This window comes from Alligator mississippiensis, chromosome 6 (genome assembly GCF_030867095.1).
Source record: "Alligator mississippiensis isolate rAllMis1 chromosome 6, rAllMis1, whole genome shotgun sequence".
Classification (NCBI taxonomy): domain Eukaryota; kingdom Metazoa; phylum Chordata; order Crocodylia; family Alligatoridae; genus Alligator; species Alligator mississippiensis.
Window position 1 is genome coordinate 42,001,179 of NC_081829.1, and position 7,367 is coordinate 42,008,545.

Here is a 7,367-nt window from a genome sequence, read left to right on the forward strand (position 1 = left end):
AAACCTAATTGGCTGCCTCCTATTGGATTATTGCTATACCAGTGCTTATGGTGCTCTCTGTAGCATCAGAGCATCTTCAGTTCTCCAATTCTATTCCAGTCCCTTCAGCATCCCCAGTATTTTCCACTGTCTCCATGGAGAGGCAGACTATACCACGCTTTCATTTGTCCCCTACCACTGCCACAGCTGTGCCCATCAGATTTCCTATTGGTCTACCTCTTCCTGAGTGTAGCAAACCACAGAACTGTTCTAGTCTTCCCCCAGCTGCTGTCTTCCTTCCCTAGCTTGTACATTAGCATAGCCAATAGGTTACCATGCTCCCTGGGCTGAAGGCCATGTCCTTAATACCTAAGATGCATTGATCTCTACTGTAAATGTACTCATTGACGTGTAACAGAAAGTGCTCTCTAAAATATAAAAACTGTTACCAGTAAAATCTCACTTTTTATAAACGCATGTGATGTGTACACTGGGTAAGATATACATGTACAAGGTTTGGACAAGCGGCAAGGTTAAGTTGGAGTGTTGTTTAGAGAAGTTTTGATATGTGACTATGTATCTTTTATTTAGTATCTTAGCTTCTTTTATAAGTTAATTTGTTTTTTACTGTAAGCCACCTGGAGCCCTTTTTGGGGGGAAGGGCAGCTTATAAAAAAATTAATACCATGTGCCAGAGCTCAGTAATCTGAGTTAATATAGTTCTAAGTATCATTTTTATTATTGATGATAATTAGAGGCATTATTGCCTAATGATCAATCAGCAATGGAGCCCCAGATTGCTGGGCACTTCAACCTCAGAGTAGCAGACAGTAGCTACCTCAAAGAGCTTACAATGTAAACAGACACAGAGACAAAAGGCACATTTACATGTGCTATTAATGTGATATAGGCTTACTGTACAATAAAATCACATGCAGTAAGCCTTCCCTGGGAGTGCATTTACATGTGCACCCTATCGGGAGCAAATCTGCTTCTAGTGGGAGCAGCCCAGTACAGGGCTGCTCCTGCTCTGCTTTGTCCCCCTGAAGCAGCCCACGGAAGCTCCAGACTTCCCCAGCATGCTAGCTCAGGGGCTGGCACGGGGTATGGGAGTTGGTCCTGATGCACATGGGGCCGGAGACCTCTGCCAGCTGCAACTGTCTCCTGGCCCCATGCACATTGGGAGGGGTCCTAAAGTGCACAGTGCCAGAAGAGCTCTGCCAGCTGCAGCACTAGCTGCCTCCCAGCCCTGTGCACACCAGAATGCCTCCCACTGTGCACAGGGCCAGGAGACAGCTACCACTGTGGTCACCAGAGCTCTCCCGGCCCTGTGCACATCAGGACACACAGCTGTCAGCAAGCTCCTGGGGCAGCTTCTGGTGAGCCCCTGGCTGGGCAGAGAACTCCCCAATCCCAGTGCTGCTTGACTCCTGGCTCCTGTGGGAGTTGGGAGCTGAGCAGTGCCAGGACCAGGGACATTGAACGCTCCCATCTCCTTTGGCCCACTGTTGGTGTGGCTGACCAGGAGAAAATATGTTTCTGGTTAGCATCTATGTGAGCACAACTGTGCAGTAACTACTGCACAGTTAATCTAGTACCTTTATTTACAAGTACTAGCTGACCACACAGTAGATTAATTTACTGTGCCATGCACATGTAGACAGTGAGGCTTTACTGTGAAGTAGACTAGTCTATTTCACAGTAAAGCATCTAATGTAGACACATCCAGAGTCAGATATTGGGGTGTGACACCCAAGCAGAGTGCTATGATTTGGGAGGGTGGGAGAATAAGTGGCAAGAAAAGTCTAGCAGGGCGCTTCCTCAGGGCCAATCTGTCATTGGCCCTCCCACCTATTCTGGACCAACCGCCCACCTCCTTGTCTGCCATGCCTTGTTGTCTTCTTAATTGATTTTTATTAAGGTGGGAGGCCAATGCCAGGGGATGCTATTTGCAGCTCTGTTCCTCCCCTACACTGCAGCCCATGCCTCACAGATGGCATCCAGGTGACATAATTTCTCTCAGCCTGAGACTGGAGCAAGCTGAGTCTGGGTTGCCATGGGAGACTTCAACTACCCAGGCATCACATGGGAAGAGCACTCAGCCAAATCTGAATGATCGCAAAGCTTACTCATGTGTGTAGATGAGCTCTATCTGACTCAAGAAGTCTACGGGCTGATGAGAGGTAAAGCACTGCTCAACCTGGTACTGACAATGGGGGATGATCTAATCAGTGACCTAACGATTCAAGGGAAGCTGGGTGACAGTGACCATGAACTGATCACCTTCACCATCTGCCATAAAGCTGGTAAGTCAGTCAGCAATACAGAAGTCCTCAACTTCAGGAAAGTTGACTTTGACAATCTCAGGAGGCTTGTCATAGAGGCCCTAAGGGACCCAAAGGGGAGGGGAGTTCAGGATAAGTGTTTGCTCCTCAAAGGAGAGATCCTGGATGCACAAGCAAAGTCTATCCCATCTCAGAGGAAAGGAAGCAAAAGGGCACAGCAGCCCCCTTGGCTCTGCAGAGAACTAGCGGACCACCTGCATCTAAAAAGAAAGATCTACAAAGGCTGGAGGACTGGATCCACCTCCAAGGAGGAACATTCTGCACTGGTCCAGACCTGCAGGGAGTGAACCAGGAAAGCCAGGGCTGCAATGGAACTCCAACTAGCTAAGAGTATCAAGGACAAAAAAAGACTTTTTTTAGATATGTGGGGAGCTGGAGGAAAAGCAAGGGCAACATTAGACCCCTGCTAAACCAGATGGGACAACTGACAACTGATGCCCAGGAAAAAGCCAGCTTGCTAAATGGGTACTTTGCATTGGTTTTTCACCAGTGCCAAGGGATGCCCCTGCCCATTACGGGATGGGAAGGCCTGGGTGAGGGAGATTCCTTACTTTTTATCAGTGCTGACTTTGTGAAGGAACACCTTGAGAGGCTGCATACCTTCAAGTCAGCCGACCCTGACAGCTTATACCCCAGGGTACTCAAGGAGATGGCAAGCATCATAGCTCAGCCCCTGGCATGAATCTTTGAGAACTCCTGGCACTCTGGTGAAGAGCCCAAAGATTCGAAGAAGGCCAATGCGGTGCCTATCTTCAAAAAAAGGAGGAAAGTGGATCTGGCAAACTATAGGCCCATCAGCCTGACCTCTATCCCAGGAAAGGTCTTAGAAAAGATTATCAAAGAGACCATTCTTAACAGACAAGCCGATGGCAACATCCTGAGGGATAGCCATCATGGGTTTGTTGCGGGTAGGTCTTGCTTGACCAATCTTATTTCCTTTTATGACCAGGTGACCTATCACCTGGACAAGGGAGAAGAGATTGATGTCATATATGTTGACTTCAAAAAAGCGTTCAATTGGTGATCCCATGATCACTTCCTAGCAAAACTGGTCAACTGTGGCCTCGGCTTCACCATGATCCACTGACTAGGGAATTAGCTCCATGGTTGGACCCAGAGAGTGGTGGTTGATGGAAGTCAATTGTCATGGTGTGCTGTGACCAGTGGGGTCCCTCAAGGCTCTGTCCTTGGGCCTATACTATTCAACATCTTCATTAATGATGTGGATATTGGTATCAGAAGTAGACTGGCCATGTTCCCCGATGACACCAAACTCTGGGGTAAGGCATCCACACCTGAGGACAGGAGGGTGATCCAGGTAGACCTTGACAGGCTCAGGAAATGGGTGGACGAGAACCTGATCATGTTTAACACTGAAAAATGCAAGGTTCTCCACCTTGGGAAGAAAAACCCACAGCATGCTTATAGGCTCGACAGTGCTACGCTGGCTAGCACTATGGACGAAAGGGACTTGGGGGTCATGATTGATCACAACATGAACATGAGCCATCAATGTGATGCTGCAGCTAGTAAAGTGAGCAAAATGCTGGCTTGCATCCATAGATGCTTATCAAGCAAATCCCAGGACATCATTCTCCCATTGTACTCGACTTTGGTGAGGCTGCAGCTGGAGTACTGCATCCAGTTTTGGGCTCCACAATTCAAAAAGGATGTGGAGAAGCTTGAGAGAGTCCAGAGGAGAGCCACACACATGATCAGATGTCAGGAAAACAGACCGTATGATGACAGGCTGAGAGCTATGGGACTCTTCAGCCTGGAAAAGTAAAGGCTCAGAAGCGGATTGACCAAGTTCGCCGATGACACCAAAATTTGGGGCAAAAGCATCCACACCTGAGGACAGGAGGGTGGGTGATCCAGGCAGACCTTGACAGGCTCAGGTATTGGGTGGATGAGAACCTGATGGTGTTTAACGCTGAAAAATTCAAGTTTCTCCACTGTGGGAGGAAAAACCCGCAGCATCCTTATAGGCTTGGCAGTGCTACACTGGCTAGCACTATGGAAGAAAGAGACTTGGGGGTCATCATTGACCACAAGATGAATGTGAGCCTGCAATGGGATGCTGCAGCTAGTAAAGCGACCAAAACGCTGGCTTGCATCCATAGATGCTTCTCAAGCAAATCCCAGGACATCATTCTCCCCTTGGACTTGGCCTTGGTGAGGCCGCAGCTGGAGCACTGCATCCAGTTTTGGGCTCCACAATTCAAAAAGGATGTGGAGAAGCTCAAGAGAGTCCAGAGAAGAGCCACACGCATGATCAGAGGTCAGGAAAACAGACCTTATGACGACAGGCTGAGAGCCATGGGGCTCTTTAGGTTGGAAAAGCACAGGCTCAGGGGTGATCTGATGGCGATCTATAAGTTTATAACGGGTGTTCACCAGGATCTGGGGGAATGTCTGTTCACCAGAGTGCCCCAAGGGATGACAAAATCTAATGGTCACAAACTCTTCCATGACTGTTTCAGGCTGGACATAAGGAAGAATTTCTTTACTGTCCAAACCTCCAAGGTATGGAATAGACTGCCACCGGAGGTGGTTCAAGCACTTACTTTGAATGCCTTCAAGAGACATTTGGATGTTTATCTTGCTGGGATCCTATGACCCCTGCTGACTTCCTGCCCCTGGGGCAGGGGGCTGGACTCAAAGATCTTCCAAGGTCCCTTCCAGCTTTAATGTCTATGAAATCTTTGAGTCCAAAGTTGGGCTCCATGTACATGCACACTCATACCACCTTCCATCTCACAGGAGGCCTCTTCCACTCCATCCCTCTCTTACTGGGGCCTCTGGCATACTGCCTGTTACTGGGGCACATTCCACCACCCTGCTCCTCCTTAAGCGACCCCTCTGGACCATCAGGCTTTGCTATGCACATGCTGGCCTCGCCACGCAGTCCCTTCAGGTCCCATGAGTTCTCCTACTGTGCATGGTCCAGCCTTGTGTCGAATCCTGGGCTAATTCTGCCCCACGCCCCTCACCAGGAAACTCTACACACACACACACACACACTGGTTTCCCAGCTCTTTTTTCCCCCTCACTGAGGCTCCTCATCTCTGCCCCCTCAATGGGGGCTAAGGGGTTTCCCACCCCAGTGGGGCTCAAGTGGCCATAGCCATGTCTGGCCCCTTCTGGGTCTTACACCCTCCCTGGGCTCAGGTGGCTATAGCCATGCCCGGCCTCCTTGTACCCACAGTGATGTGGGGGTTAGGGGATAAGCCATCCTAACCCACCTTTCACTGGGGTGGTAACTGGCCTGGCATTTCCTGGGGGCTCCTGCACCACTGGGAGTCCCACCAGGCCACCCACTCCTGGCAGAGTGCAGTTTTTGGTCCTGCCCAGGACCAAGAGCCTGCAAACCATCCCCTTAACCTCCTGCCCTTACCTCTAAGATGTTGCATAAAACCTTGCAGCCAGGAAATGTTTCTGCCTGCCCTGCCAGCAGTGAACTGCTTGGTTTATAGAGGGGGCCAGAGATCTAAAATGGCCACCCCAATCAAGCACCTGCTGGCTGCTTGGCTCAGCCCTTAAAGTGGCAGGCACCAACAGTGCCCTGCCACAAAAAGTAAAATGGGTGGGGAGATTGAGGGGAAAGAGTTTGAGGGTGACAGACAAAAGAGGAAGAAGGCAGGTGTGAAATGAGTCTGAGATAAAGAGACTGTGGACAGTAGGGTGTGTGAAGTGAACCCTATTTAATTTGGATTTGGATTCAGCCCAAATCAGGGACAGTGATTCAATTCATTGATTCAGATCACTGTCCCTGATTTGATTTGGCTGAATCTGAAGATTCGATGCGATTTGGAGAATCAGTGATTCGGACATAGACACACCTTTAAAAAAAATTTCTACATACCTTGAGCTAGCAGGTGCGGCTCATGATCACTGTAATGCTGGGGCGCATGGAGCAATCACAGGAGTGCAGGGGGGCCCTCCATGTGCTTGGTGGCAAACTCAAAAGTGGACCGGAAGTACTTCTGGTCCACTTCCAAGTCTGCCGGTAAGCATGCTGGGCCCCCCCCCCCCATGACTCTCTGGCTCAGTGATTGGCCACAGGGGGACCCCGGGTGCACCCTCCAGACCCAGAAGGCACCAGTCACTGAGCCTCAGGAGTGCCGGCGGGGGGTGGGGAGAGGCCGGCATGCTCCTCAGTGGACCTGGAAGTGGCTTCTGGTCCACTTCCGAGTCTGCTGCCGAGCACACTGGGGACCTCCCACCCCATGTTTCTGTGGGACACTCCATGCGCCCCAGCATCACAGCATTCATGAACTGCCTGCTACCTAGAGGTATGTAGAAAAAAATAAATAAAGCTGTCTCTATGTCCGAATCTCTGAATCTTTCCAAATCTCTCTGAATCAATTTGGAGGGTTCTGATTCAATCCGGAAAGATGAAAGGGCCCTCTGATTTGATTTGGATTTGGAGATTTGGCCACTGACTCAGACCATGGGCACTGATTGGCACCAAGGAAGACTGGGGTCCGCTGGGACCCAACAGCAATTTGATACAGATGCTACCAATGGGCGGTAAGGACCCCGCCTAAGGAAGAGATGACATAACAGGGAATGAGACAGAGTCAAGGACAGATGACTCCTAAACAGGAAAAAGGGGGCCATAGAATATGCAGGAACACCGCTAATTGATTGCAGCAATTAGACCCCATGACCTCAAGCATTGAAGACCATCTGGAAAATCACCCATGGTGATGCGAGTGGTAACATCGCCGTTGCCAGTAGGGGGGGTGTAGGGGAGGCAGAGCCCCACAGAAAGGGACCAGAGGAAGTGACCAAGGGAAGGCTTCAGGGATGCAGGACCAAACATTGTCCTCCCAATTTAAACCAATTAATCATCAAAGACTTGGCAGACAAGACCCCCTGGGGAACTACCCTGAAGTTGCTTGCTAACTAGAGCGTCTGGCCTAAGAAGCCATGGCAAAGTCCGAGAAACATCACTATCTACAACATACCTGGGAAAGACATGGGAGGTTACAGTGGGGAACACCTGTGTGTGCAGTGTGAGCCATCACAGATGGGTTT